This window comes from Erinaceus europaeus, chromosome 18, assembly GCF_950295315.1.
Source record: "Erinaceus europaeus chromosome 18, mEriEur2.1, whole genome shotgun sequence".
NCBI classification, from domain to species: Eukaryota; Metazoa; Chordata; class Mammalia; order Eulipotyphla; family Erinaceidae; genus Erinaceus; species Erinaceus europaeus.
The window spans coordinates 67,472,290-67,486,462 of record NC_080179.1 but is presented as its reverse complement, the minus strand read 5'-3'; the positions used below and the strand labels follow the sequence as shown (position 1 = coordinate 67,486,462).

General features: G+C 36.3%; 1 protein-coding gene across 1 annotated transcript in view; it reads right to left on the bottom strand.

Annotated features, from left to right (window-relative positions):
• Positions 1–14,173, bottom strand: part of MBD5 (methyl-CpG binding domain protein 5) — a 400,595-nt gene that overhangs the window by 234,236 nt on the left and 152,186 nt on the right. The window lies entirely within an intron of this gene.

Here is a 14,173-nt window from a genome sequence, read left to right as displayed (position 1 = left end):
TGAAAATATTTTTCAAGTGCAGTTTTTTTTTAAACATGGTTCTAGAGAATGAAGCCAGGGTTAATGCATCTATGACAGTACTTAAGTGTAGTCCAGTATAATTTTTATTTTACATTCATAGAGACAAAGACACAGAAAAACAAAGAGAGGAGAGGAAAGTGAAATGGAGTGACAGTCATCAAAGTTTCACTCCACTGAGAGCTCCCAGGTGATGCTGGGAGCTCAACCCAAGAGTTGAGGCACAGAATGTATCCACTCTAACTGCTGAACTACCTCCCTGGCCCTAGAAACATAAGTTTAAATACTTTAATTCAATACTAGAAGAATATTTATCCTGCCATAGAAAGTATTTTCCTTTTTTAAAAAAAATTGATTATATTTGAGGGTTTGGGTTGCATGTGGTTCAACACAAGAGTGTCATGGCTCTAGGAAAACTGATGCTGTGGTCTCTACCTTTTTATTTCTATTTCCCTCTCCTCCTGTCAACCTCCGTATATCTGAAATAAGAATGTGGGGGGGGGGGAGAGCACTGAAGAGATAGCATAATAATTATACAGAAGAGATAGCATAATAATTATACAGAAGAGATAGCATAATAATTATACAGAAGAGATAGCATAATAAATATACAAAGACTTGGTTGGGGTTCCAAGGTCCCAGGTCTGGCACCATCATTATAGAGGACTGTGCAATGATCTGGTAAAACAACCAACCAAAGGAATAAATAAAGAAAGAATGAAAATGTAGCAGGCTGGGCAGTGGCACACCAAGTTAAGTCCACATAGTACAAAGCACAAGGACCTGTGCAAGGATCCAGGTTTCAGCCTCCAGCTCCCCACCTCCAGGATGATCACTTCACAAGCAGTGAAGCAGGTCTGCAGGTGTCTCTCTGTCTCTCTCTAGCTGCCCCTCAATTTATCTCTGTCCTGTTCACCAGCAACAACAGCAACAACAAAAACAATAATGGAAAAAGACAGCCACCAGGAACTGTGGATTCATAGTGTAGGCACCCTTCATAGTGCAGGCACTGAGCCCCAGCGGTAACCCTGGAGGCAAAAGAAAAAAAAAAAAAGAAAAAGAAAAAAGAAAAGAACACACAGACTTAGAGCAGTTAGATCATGCATGCCTGAGGCCTCAGGTCCAAGCATACAAACAGCTGATTACATTTGAATTGTCTTTGAATGTCAAAATTACACAAACCAACTAGGTAAATATTCTGTCCTCAAAAAAATCTAGAAATAAAATAAAATAAAATCCCCTTATCACTTACACTACCCAATCAGTACTCTACACTACCTTAGTGAAACTTAGCAGAGGGGGTATTTAAGGAAAGATGACCTTCAAAGAGAACTGATGTTATCCAAGATATTTTCTTTGCTGAAAGAATTCGACTCTGATTTCCTTTGATCTTTTACAGTCATCCTGAGACTAGGAGTTAGAAAACACGATATGGATGTTATGGTGTCACAACTTGAGTACATCTACTCTTTTAGCACCATGGATTCCTAAAGCAAACGTCAGTATTATTTTGTATTAGCATCATCACTGGTCCTTTTGGTCATTTAGAGTAGATCAGAGTTGCAGGTGAACACCAAAAACCCTTGGGGCAGTGTTGTATCAGTCTTGCTTAAGCCTATTCCTTTTGTGATTGAAAAGGATGGGGGGGGTACAGGGCCTGGATATTTTTAAAGGAAAGGTATCTGATCACCTGATTAGAAATAATCACTGCAGCTATTCGGCTTAGTTTTCTACAGATTAATGAACAGATCATTAATTAAAAATACTGTTTACAAAAGTCTATGAAAAACTAAGATACTTGCCAATCTGGCTACTAAATATTTAAAATTACTTTAAAGCTTCCATGACACACATAAACACAGAGGTACATCCACAGCTATGTAAAACCTTACATTACATGCATCCCAGCAGAATGTAAATGCGAGAAGTGAACCTTGAAGCACCGTGCAATTAAGCACCAAAGATGCTTCTTTGAAATATGAATTCTCAGGTGGTATACTTACAGATTCATGACTAGGCAAACTGATGCCATGCATTCTCTAGCTTCACAGTTATCTTGCAATTACAGTGTACAATACAGATTCTGACCAGTAGTGCTCTAAACATTTATGAAGACTGATTTCTTTAGATTTTTATTACTAACATTTATTTTTTTTTAAAAAAAACCCTTTATTCTGGTTTTATTTATTTTTAAAATTTATTTTTATTTATTTATTGGATACAGACAGTCAGAAATCAAGAGGGAAGGAAGGCTAGAGAGGGTGAAAGACAGAGAGACCCCTGCAGCACTGCTCCGCCACTTGTGAAGCTTTCCCCCGGTAGGTGGAGACTGGGAGCCTCGAACCTGGGTCCTGGTGTGCTGTAATGTGCACTCAACCAGGTACGCTACCACCCACCCCTGTTTCTTTTTAAAATATTTTATTTATCTAAATCTTTAGATGTGTATTTTATTTATTAAATAGAGACAGAGAAATCAAGAGGTGGTGGAGGGGAATAGAGAAGAAGAGAGAAACAGAAATTTGTAGCATTGCTTCAACTAACAAAGCTTTCCCACCTCAAAGTGGGTGCTGGGGGCCTGAACCTGAGTTCTTGTGCATGGTAACATGTGCTCTCAAAGATCATATTTCTAATCTTTTAAATGATAATCCCATGACCCATGATGAGAAAAGAACAATACATTTCAGCAATAAATCAATGTAGATAGACTAAAATAATGTTTTATGGAGGAAGACTGCTATTCTATTGTGGAAGACTGCTATTCTCCTCAATAAACTATAGATAATCAATAAAACACTTGTGACAGAGGAAAGGGAGGGAAAGATCACATAAGGCTACATTCAACACTGAAAGTTTAGCATAATGCCTCATATATAACCAAACAAAAAAAAATGCCCTTAAATATCTCAGATTTAATTTGAGGGAGGAGTGGGGGCTTTTATTTTAAAAAAAAACTTTTCTATATGAGTTTTATTTCAAACACAATTAAGTATTTTTATTTCTGTAGTGGCAAGTAGTTCAAATACAGCTGAGAACAAATCATTGACTAATACAAGGCCTTTAAATATGAGAAACAAATATTATTATTATTTTTTTGCCTCCAGGGTTATTGTTGGGGTTCGGTGCCTACACTATGAATCCACTGCTCCTGGAGCATATTTTTACCCTTTTGTAGCCCTGTAGTTCATCGTTGTTGTTGTTATTGCTGTCATTATTGTTGTCTAGGACAGGGAGAAATCGAGAGAGGAGGGGAAGATGGGGGGGTAGATAAAGACACCTGCAGACCTGCCTCACAGCTTGTGAAGCGACCCCCACCTCCCACCTCCCCCGCAGGTGGGGAGCAGGGCTCGAACACGGATCCTTAAGCTGGTCCTTACACTTTGCGCCATGTGTTCTTAACCTACTGTGCTATCATCACCTGGCCCCAAATACTATTTTTTAAAAAGTCAAAGAATTAAAATATGTGAACCTGGAATTTATAAGCAAATTCCCAAAATGAAATGAGCAGAAAACCTGTAGTGAAACCGCATTCCACCCCTTCTTTGGAGTAGGCCTATTATATCTAACAGTCAGTCAGCTGAAGACAGATGTGTAATGGGGCATCTACAGAAATTTCAAGTCATTTTTGCTAGTGCAGAATCATCTAGATCTTCCCCAAACTCAACAGACAGTGCTGTGATCTCCTTCCTTTTCTTTTTTTTTTAATTTTTAAAAATATTTATTTATTCCCTTTTGTTGCCCTTGTTGTTTTTTTATTGTTGTAGTTATTACTGTTGTTATTGATGTCATCGTTGTTGTATAGGACTGAGAGAAATGGAGAGAGGAGGGGAACACAGAGAGGGGGAGAGAAAGGTAGACACCTGCAGACCTGCTTCACCACCTGTAAAGAGATTCCCCTAAAGGTGGGGATCGGGGGCTTGAACCAGGATCCTCACACGGGTCCTTGTGCTTTGCACCATGTGCACTTAACCTGCTGCGCTACCGCCCTACTCCCTCTCCTTCCTTTTCTATACCTAATAAGGCTACATGAAGTTCACTTCTCCGCAAGCCACTAACAGCAATTCTTTAGGAGCCAACATGGCAAGTGGATCAGATTTCCCTATAAGAAACAAAACTGGCCACCTAGAGCATAGTATTAAAATGGACAAGTCCTTCTTTCCTCTTCCTTTTGATATGTACAATATCTCCTGTCAAGAATATTATTCCTATTATATTTATATCCTTACAAATATAAAACCTCCAGGTAATATGAAGGAAGTTCACAACATGGAAAAGAAATGGGGGCACATAAGGGGATTAACCAGATCTCTACTAAAGTCTGGCTTCTGGCGGTACTGGGGTTTGAGACTGGAACCTCTGGTGCCTCAGGCATGAAGATCTTTCTGCACACCACCATGCTATGTCCCCAGGGTGGTGGTAGTGGTGGTGATGGTAGGGCCTTCTAAGTACAATTTGCTCTGTCTAAATACAAAGTTAATTTTTTAAGGAAGTCCTGCTTTATTCATTTCCCTTAAGAACACACATATTCAAACACACTAATATCACTTACTAAAAATAACATGAAATACACTTTTAACAGTCTGTGTTAAAAACAAAAAACAGCTTAAGTGTTGAGATTCCTACAAAGATGTCTATAATTATTCCAAAATAAAACTAAAATGTTCATATACTGGCCTTAAAAAAAGTTTTGAAAGTCATCATGTATATCTCTGTTTTTCTATGCAAAATGTGTTGTCACTTTTCTGACAACCATATATATATATATATACACACACACACATACATATCTGTGCATATATATTTATACACACATAACATACATAGACTCACATACTATCTATATCCATTCTTTAAAAGAGATCCCTGATACATACAATGTATGTATGTAAATATGTCTATTGCTATTATAATAAAGATGGATGGTGAGTTCAGTAACTGCTAAACCTATAAAGAAAATATCCTTATTTTATCTGATCTACTGAGTTTGAGAGCACACCTAAAACAGTGTTCGTTAGATGTGTGTGTGCTGTTAATGGATTCAGATTTTTCTCTTTGTCAGCATTAATCTGTTTACAACTACAGTTCAGTTTTTTTTTTTCCATTAGGCTTACTGCTGCTTAATAGCTGGTAAACAATCACAAATCTTTCCACAAATAGGGAACTATTCCATCTTTCAGACTTGGCTGTATGTCTGCTTTATAACTATGAAATAAAGTTGCAATATCTTCTTGGAAAAAAATTTTTTCTTTTTTTTGTGGTGGACCTAGGCCCTTGCACATGTGTGATTTCATAGCCTCCAAGCTGGCTTTCTTTTCATTCCCAAAGAAAGAAAGAGACAGGGAGAGATACCACAGACTAGAGTGTCTCCACTCCAGCTACAAAACTATAGATTTATCTGAAGAAACAGCTTTTCTTTCTTTTTTAAAAAATATTTATTTATTTTCCCTTTTGTTGCCTTTGTTTTGTTCTATTGTTGCTGTTATTAATGTTGTCGTTGTTGGAAAAGTCAGAGAGAAATGGAGACAGGGACACAACCAAAAAAGAAAATTACAAACCAATATCTCTGATGAACATATATGCTAAATATTGAACAAAATTCTAGCCAACCGGATATAGCAATATATTAAAAAGATTGTTCATCATGACCAGCTGGGGTTTATTCCAGGGATGAAGGTTGCTTTAATATACGTAAATCAATCAACGTGATCCACCACACCAATAAAAAGCAAGACCAAAAACAACATGGTCATATCAACAGAGGCAGAGAAAGGCTTTGACAAAATTCAACATTCCTTTATGATCAAAATGCTGCAAAAAATGGGAATAGATGGAATATTCCTCAAGATAGTGGCATCTATACATAGCAAACCTACAGCCAACATCATACTCAATGATGAAAAACTGGAAGCATTTCCCCTCAAATCAGGGACTAGGCAGGGCTGCCCACTATCACCATTACTATTCAACATAGTGTTGGAAGTTCTTGCCATAGCAATCAGGCAGGAGCAAGGAATTAAAGGGATACAGATTGGAAGAGAAGAAGTCCAACTCTCCTTATTTGCAGATGACATGATAGTATACACAGAAAAACTTAAAGAATCCATACAGAAGCTTTTGGAAGTCATCAGGCAATACAGTAAGGTGTCAGGCTACAAAATTAACATTCAAAAGTCAGTGGCATTCCTCTATGCAAACACTAAGTTAGAAGATGAAATCCAGAAACCAACTCCTTTTACTATAGCAACCAAAACAATAAAATATCTAGGAATAAATCTAACCAAAGAAGTGAAAGACTTGTATAAGGAAAATTATGGGTCACTACTCAAGGAAACTGAAAAAGACAAAAAGAAGTGGAAAGATATTCCATGTTCATGGGTTTGAAGAATTTACATCATTAGAATGAATATACTACCCAGAGCCATCTACAAACTTAATGCTATCCCCATCAAGATCCCAACCACATTTTTTAGGAGAATAAAACAAATGCTACAAATGTTTATCTGGAACCAGAAAAGACCTAGAATTGCCAAAACAATCTTGACAAGATGGAACATAACTGGTGGCATCACACTCCTAGATCACAAATTGTATTACAGGGTCATTGTCATCAAAACTGCTTGGAACTGGAACATGAATAGACACAATGAATGACCAGTGGAATAGAACTGAGAGCCCAGAAGTAAGCCCCACACCTATGGACATGTAATCTTTGACAGAGGTGCCCAGACTATTAAATGGGGAAAGGTGAGTCATTTCTACTTATTGTTTTATACTCTATAACTTTTCAAGGACTTCCTCTGTGACAGTGTCATAGACATATACAATATAGTTATTTTGTATAGTTTTATTATATTTTATACAACCATTTTACTTTTAGAAATAATATTGACCTTGAGCTGTCAATTCTAAAATACTGGCGCTGTTAGACATTTATGATTATGATCTTATTGATGCTATCTTCACATTTCCTCAGGTTCTGCCTCCTGACTGAGAAGTGACTCATAGTCTTTCTTAGCTTTTTCTATTGGTATTTTTCCTCTATCTTCTTCTTCTTCTTCTTCTTCTTTTTTTTAACAACTTCCTTTAACATTCACCACCACTGGTATCTCCATTTCTTTTCTCAAGCATCGTATTCTTCTTTTTCTCATTATGTCATCAATAAAAGTTGCCCACATTTCCAGAATTCTAGAAATGGAATACTTTTCCAATACTAAAAAATTCTACAGGAGGAAATGGGGAAAGAAATAAAAGCACCAGTTAGGAAACTCAGTTCAGGAGGCCAGGTGCAGCGGGTTGAGTACGCATGGCGCAAAGCACAAGGAACTGTGTAAGGATCGGGGTTCGAGCCCCTGGCTCCCTACCTGCAGGGGGTTCGCTTCACAATTGGTGAAGCAGGTCTGCAGGTGTTTTATCTTTCTCTCTCTGTCTCTATCTTCCTCTCCTTCCTTTATTTCTCTCTGTCCTCTCCAACAACAATGACAGCAATAATAACAAAGATAAACATCAAGGGCAACAAAAGGGGGAAAATAACCTCCAGGAGCAGTGGATTCTTAATGCAGGCACCAAGTCTGTGACAACTCTGGAGGCAAAAAAAAAAAAAAAAGAACTGAGTTCACTGCTCAAAAATAAACTTAAAATGTAGCTGGACTCAGTTTTCAAGGATTAGGATATCAAGGAAAGAATTTCAATATAATCCTATGGTGGGTGTTGACAATTCGGTGAAGTGTTTTGCTGACAACTATCTTGGAAAGATGTGAAACTATACACATATTAAAACAACAGTTTTATAAATTAACATTTTTTCAAAAAAGTGAATGGGTTAAAAAAGTTTCATCATGAGAAGGTATTCTTAGATTTTTTTCTTAAATATGTAACTTTGAAAGTCCCTTCTAGCTCTACCAATAACTTCAGTCTATGATTAGGAGTTATTAGAAATTCTATGAACAAGAGTCTAATGCTTTGAACCAAATCTTATTTAGAAGTACTAACTTGTATTGCTCACTTTTATAGACAACAAAAATTCTTAAGTACTTAATAGATGCAACTGATTCTTTAATTTTTCTAAGTTACTATGTTAAAATATAGCCATTACTTGTCCCTAGAATAATTTATTAACTAACATATTTAATTTACCCAGTCAACAAAAACAGGACACTGTAAATTGACGGTGAGATAACATGAAAAATAAGATAAAACCCCCAAGAATATACTTTGAATATGTACCTTGGAATTCAATATTCAATACTGGAAAATGAAATTTATTATTTTAACACATTAAAAATGCTTTTAGCAAAAATATTTCTTAAAATATTACAGCACTCCAAAATTTAACATGTGGCAGTTGTCGTAAGAAGTAAATATTAATTAATCATAGGTAGATTTCAAGGTATATTTCAAAACAAACAAACAAACAAAAAACAATATTAGCTTTCAGGAAACTACCATAAATCTACTTCAATGTCCATTGAACTAAAGATGTGTTTGAGTTAAAGTAGAAAGTAATGAATAAGCTCAGAAGTAGTATTTTTAGAAATATTCTCTCTACAATTACAAAATTATGTAAGTTGTAAAATTATTAAGACGGTATGCTTACTAATTAGTACTTGTTAAGACAATAATTTGAGAGTCAACTTAAAGAAAGCCATTTGAATTAATTTGTAGGAAAATATAAAAACTGTTTTAAACAATGTGGATACAAACTAAAAATTGCTCTTACAGATATATTTAAAGGAAGCATCTTTAAAATGCAACTATAGATTACTAAAATAAGCATTTAGTGCTGGGGAGATAGCATAATGGTTATGCAAAAGACTTTCAAGCCTGAGGCTAAGAGGTCCCAGGATCAATCCCCAGCATCACTGTCTGTGCAGGGCCGTGTTCTGGTCTTTCTTTTTCTCAATCTGTGTATATATATCTTGATGGGGATGGCATCTCACTTATTTGCTGCACTTAATAAAGTAGGGGTGGGGAGGGAGAGCACAGAGTGAAACATGGACTGGACATGGTATATTGCACCAAAGCAAAGGACTCTGAGAAGGGAGGGGTAGAAGAGAGAGAAAGCTTTGGGGGCCTGGTACATAATAAAATTGTATGCATATGCCAATGAATCTACTGTAAAGTATGAATACCCTTAATAAAAAACTAAAAATATTTAATAATGCAATAAAATAAGCATGTAAATCCTTTTAGGCAAAGATTTGAATTTGTTATGTAACTTTTCAAATGCTTGGTAATATATAAATATTTTCCTTTCAATACTTACAAGGTACAATATTTTTATACAGCTCACTTCAGATACAGTGAATTTTTAAATGATCAGGACAAAACAACCTTCTAAAATGTCCTGATTGATGGAAAATTCTCAGATTATCATCATGATGGAAGAGGCTTCAGTAGGAATTACTTAAAAAAAAAAAGGCAACAAGTTGCTGTATCTTGGGAAAATATCAGCAACTTACGAAATAACAAAAATGGAGGGGGAAAAAAGAAAAAACATAAAAAAATCAACATAATCAAAACAAACTATAGTCCCCACAGGCCAATACACTGAAGTAGTAAACTGACTAGTAGAGAAATTGCAAATAAATGCACAGAATAGGAGCATCAGTCTTAGTGATGTTGGCTAAGAAGGGTAGTGCTTGTTATTGGAGTGTCTAAGCTGCTGCTGTCTAAGCTAGGGGAAACTTCAGGATCTGACTTTCAGCCCAATTTTGGTGCAAGCACTCATAACAGCAGAAGAAACGACATTATATGAGGAATTCTGTGAGCCAATGTAACTTCATGATGTCTGAAAGGAGCCATCTTTTACTAACAGAGACCATTCAAATCCTACAGAGAAAGGCTCAAATAATGAAGAGCCCTATTAAAGGCAATAACACTGGCACAACAATAAAATCTGTATCAACAGATAAAGATGTCTGGATTATACAAATTATTTCCAGAAGTAAACAAAAGATGAGGTCATTGTAGAGGTAGCTACAGGTAATTGAGAAACCAATAAATGAAATCCAAATATAAACAACTGGAACAGAAAAAGAGCATGAGTCACTCCTTTTTTTTTTTTTCTTTTAAAGAAATGTTTCCGATTTAGAGGCCTGTGCTATCAAGCTTCCCTTTGTGAGCTGTGACAGTAAATAACTAACTAAATAAATAAACAAGCTGTGTTCCATCCTCTCTGTGTATATAATGAACTGGAATGACTATGCAGAAAATAGCAACTTAAGTGTTTAAATCAAAATATGGTAAGTTGTTTTATCTAAATGAATGTTGGGAGTCAAATACTATCACATACAGCTTCAAATCTCATTTAAAATTGGTCAAATATAGAATGTTTCCTTTAATGCTGATGATATAAAGCTATAAAATTAATTTCAGAGTTTCAGGATCTTATTAATTCAGTTTTGCTTTAAATCCTTTATTAAGCTTTTTGTGCCTCTAAACATTTCTTTTTGTGTTCTTTCATAGCACTAAGGTTTGTTTTAATGTAGTGGCAGATCTTAGTGAATTTTTTTTGCTAGACTTATATTCAAATCTTTTCATTAAAACTCATTTCCTTACTTATATTGCTTTTAGTATTTTTAAAATGTTAAGAATTATAATATTTTAACTTACATATCTTTCCTAGTAATTTTTAACATTTTTGAATTATTGAAAGAAAAAGGTGCATTATTCTGTTTTTAGACCCAAACAGTTTCTAAACGATTTTCTTATGACTGTCCATTTACTCTAAGAGATTTATTGCAATAATATAAAATAAATAACAGCAGCCTCAATATGAAAATCCTCACTTCCATTTGTTAGGTAGCTGTCTTCCTGGGCTTCCTACAGAGGCCTCCTGTTAAGATTAGGACTACAATATTCACTGGAGTAGCTGGGAGGAGTGAGGAGAAAGTGTGAAGAGACCAGGAAGCTAAGATAGGGGAGCATAATTAAGATGGGGAGTCCAACAAAACCTAATCTCTTGTGCTAACACTCTGGCAAATGATTTAAAATGCTTGTCTGAAATTTGTCCTTGCTTAAAGTTTTTCTCTGTTGGCTCAGAGGGCTCAAAGGCAGCCCCACAGTTTAGATGAAGGTGCTGGTTTTGGAAGGAAGATATGCAAAAAATGGTCGGGGGCTTTTGGAGTTACACACTATCACATTATTTATTAAATTAGCAAAATCAGTACACTTTTCCCAATCACCAAAGTGATCATCCTGATAAAGTGAGTTTAGTCTCTTGAAAGTCTGGTGAAAGTCTGATAAGCCAGATTTGTGTGGTTCGGGTAGTAATGAAAATAATGTGCATTGCTATTAATAACATAGTCTGTGACTTACATTCAAAATGCTAAGAAAATAGGTGTCTTTTACAAAGCACCAGAAAGCATAATAACCTCAAGGAATAACATAACCCTATGATTTGACTCTTTGAGCATATAATTATAGTGTCCCAAACTAGAGCAAGGGAAAATACCCATCAGAACAAGGGATGTGAAGCATTATTCCAAATAATCTGTCTGGCTGTTCCCCTGGTAAAAGGTCACATTCCTACTGCAACTTGAAGGCACACATGGTAACAATAGCAGGAACAACAAACAGACTGAAGTCATTTGGAAGACCTGCAACTTTATCTAGGCGACAGTACTGGCCCTAAGTAAAATTCCTCTTACCCAGTTAAAATTCTCCCTAGTTTAGTCTCTCTTAGTTCCTCTAAGTAGCTATCTGATCTGAATTCTAGGACACCCCTCTTTCTCAGACGTTCCATAATATTATGTTTCTTGGGGTTAAGTGATAAATGCCAACCAAGAGAGTTCAAGTCTGGATAGTGCATCAACATAATGCAACGTTCCTTTGACTACAGAGATGCCAAGGTGGAAGGATTATTATTCATCTAGTTGTAATCTGTTGAGGGTCTACTCTAGAAAAGAAGTTACAGCTCGGGATCTGGGCGGTAGCACAGCGGGTTAAGTGCCCATGGTGCAAACTGCAATGACTGGCATAAGAATTAGGGTCGAGCCCCGGCTCCCCACCTGCAGGGGGTCGCTTCACAAGCTGTGAAGCTGGTCTGCAGGTGTCTATCTTTCTCTCCCCCTCTCTGTCTTTCCCTCCTCTCTCCATTTCTCTCTGTCCTATCCAACACAACAATAACAACTACAACAAGTGCAACAACAAGGGCAACAAAATGGGAAAAATGGCCTCCAGGAGCAGTGGACTCTTAGTGTAGGCACTGATCACCAGTCTAACCCTAGAGACAAAAAAAAAAAAAAGAAGTTACAGCTCATTTAACAGCTAAAACAGATACGATGGTTAATGCTTGAGCCCGTGTGTGAGAGGGTAGAGGGTGGCCTCTGGTCACATACTGCTTCTGAAAGCTAAACATAATAATGAAAAAAACCAAGTAAAATACGTATCTATGCCAAAATCAGTAGTTGTAACTATGAAATTGATTTGCAGTTAAATGTGATTATTATTTTTGTAGAGAATACAGAAATAAAGGTAGAACGTGAGTTAAAAAAAAAAAGTAGCAATCCCTCTTAAACTGTGCTGTGCTATAAATCATACATTTTGGGATATTTATACATGCATTTACTTCCACTGAATTATATTTTTAAAACATAGCTTTCAAGCACTGATTTATTATTACTGTAGAGAACAGTGCCCAAATATTTGCCAGGGCAGCTCTGTGGAGTTCTGTGGTTTTCAGATTTACTTTTACGGTATGAATGCAGTGGGTAGTTGGTGGCTCTTGGGGTGGGGGGAACTTGGAGAGTAGATGAAAAAGAGAAGGCTAGGAGAGTAAGAATGTTATTTTATCAAAAGGAAATCTTCCAGAGAAAGACAGCACACGAAGCAGTAACATTTAGGTAAACAACAATAATATTGAATTTTTGAGGATTTTAAAATTCTAACTTTTTTTTTTTCTTTCTCTCTTTGTTTCTTTCTCTTTTTTCTTATTGCTGCCAGGATTATCACTGGGGCTCAGTGCCTGCAAAACAAATCCACTGTTCTGAAGGCCTTTTTTTTTTCTTTCTCTTATTTCTTCCCCTCTTTTTCTCTTTTCTTTCCTCTTTGATAGGGCAGTGAGAAATTGAGAAGGAGAGGGAAGATAGAGAGGGAGAGATACAGAGAGACACCGGCAGTACTTGCTTCACGGACCATGATTTTGCACATGGTAAGGTGTGGACTTCACAGTTCAGTACCCTGCAAGTTAACTTGTAGCATGAAATCATATAATTTTTGAATGAAAATCATTTTATACACAGTATGATGAACTCTTATTTTCAAATTTAGTAACAAGAATAATAGGTATTTATAGCAGGAAGAAACATTACATCCACCAGCCCTAGATTCTCTCTTCATTTATTTTTTTTAAAGAAACAGAGCTATGAAAGCCTGGCTTGCTGAATTACTTTGTTGGAGAAAGAACCAGACATCACCCTGGTACATATGCTGCTGGGGATTGAACTCAGGACCTCATGTTTGAGAGTCTGATGCTTTATCCACTGAGCCACCTCCCTGACCACACATGTGTTTCTCTTTTCTTTCTGAAAAGCTAACCTGGAGTAATGAAGGTAATAAATAAATGGATAAGAATAAACAAACAAACAAAAATCTTGTAGGACTAGTACTAGCACTGCATGAACTCCTAATGCAAACATGTTTCAAGTTATATTTTCTTTTTTGTTTGTTTTTTTAATATTTATTTTTTAATATTTATCTTCCCTTTTGTTGCCCTTGTTTTTTATTGTTGTAGTTATTATGGTGATTGATGTTGTCGTTATTGGATAGAACAGAGAGAAATGGAGAGAGGAGGGGAAGACAGAAAGGGGGAGAGAAAGACACCTGCAGACCTGCTTCACCACTTGTAAAGTGACTCCCCTGCAGGAGGGGAGCCGGGGGCTGGAACCCGGATTCTTACACCACCTGCACTTAACCTGCTGTGCTACTGCCCAACTCCCTCATACTAAAGTCAAGAAGGGTTGCTTATATATGCTACATGGGAAGAATATGATTATTCTTAATGACTCCGTTAATGTGAAATACATATAAACTGCTATAATTCCATTTCAGTTTACAGCAAGTTTCTATTCTTAAAAGGAGTCACTGTTTTAAAAGCATACGTTCTAAAATTAAGCAATAATGGACACAATTGATCATATTGAAAATCATCTCAGGAGGC